This window comes from Poecilia reticulata, linkage group LG12, assembly GCF_000633615.1.
Source record: "Poecilia reticulata strain Guanapo linkage group LG12, Guppy_female_1.0+MT, whole genome shotgun sequence".
Classification (NCBI taxonomy): domain Eukaryota; kingdom Metazoa; phylum Chordata; class Actinopteri; order Cyprinodontiformes; family Poeciliidae; genus Poecilia; species Poecilia reticulata.
The window spans coordinates 21,647,189-21,648,304 of record NC_024342.1 but is presented as its reverse complement, the minus strand read 5'-3'; positions in this window follow the sequence as shown (position 1 = coordinate 21,648,304).

Below are 1,116 nucleotides of genomic sequence, written 5' to 3'. Positions count from 1 at the left end.
TGGACGTGACGATGTGGGATTATTCCAGCTGGACGTGACGACATATCCTGGAATTAATGCAGCAAAATGGAACCAAATGTAGCAGCACTTTGGAGTTTTAGGAGGTTTTAATAACTGACRTTAAACTTTATCTTAGGCTCTTGYTGACCTTTATTGTTCTTTTTCTTTATTTTTCTAACCAGAGGACCATTAAAATTGAAATAATTGCGTGTTTCCAACAGGGCTCGCCTGGTTTTGCAGCCAAATGTCCTGTCAGCTGGTTGAGCTGCTTTGGGCTCATCTTAGCAGAACCAACCGGTCAGCGATGCGGGCGGCGCCGCCATCAGACGCTCCACATCCTCTGTCATCGTCTCCTTCAGCCCCCCACAGATGTTATTTCTGAGCCACTTGGATGTTGACTGGCTGTCGCCATGGCGACCAGCATCCCTGCAGATGTATTGATGAGGGATAAATCTTTGCATTCAGTGCCACCAGTTTGGCCACGAGTCCCTTCCCTTTGGCCAAATTACTGAGAGGTTTCAGCTTTCATCTTCCCCTGAAGTCACACACTGACCCGAACCGACCAGAACTGACCAGAACCGACCAGAACCGAACCCCCCCACCCCCACCCCTCACCGGGAGCCGGACCACCGCGACGCTGCAACAACAAACTGCAGCATCCGCCTTTCATCTCTCACTTCATTATCGGGKTCAAGGTGACATGGAGGTCAACCGGATCGGCTTCTCGAGCAACAGGCAGCGACATGCTGAACTCTGCTCACAGGTTTCATTCAAAACTAAAAAGCTTCTCCGGGAACTGACAGTGGAGAAGCTGCAGCTGAGAGCCAGAATAGAAAAGGTGAAGACTGTCCCCTAATGGCGCCTTTCTGTCTGGAACCAGCAGGAGACAAAAGCTGATAAAAGCACCAAGAGAAACCAAGTATTTATGTCTGTATGAATGGAAACGCAGCATGATGGGGCTTTATGATAGATAGAAAAACAGSAAGAGGAAATTCTCAGAAATGTACATGTTTCTTTCCTAGGAAATTTCTGAGATTAATCTCAAATTTTCAGTTTCAAAAGTCAAAAATTTGCTTAAAAACAATAACAAATTTTGAGTTTGATCTAGGAAATTTT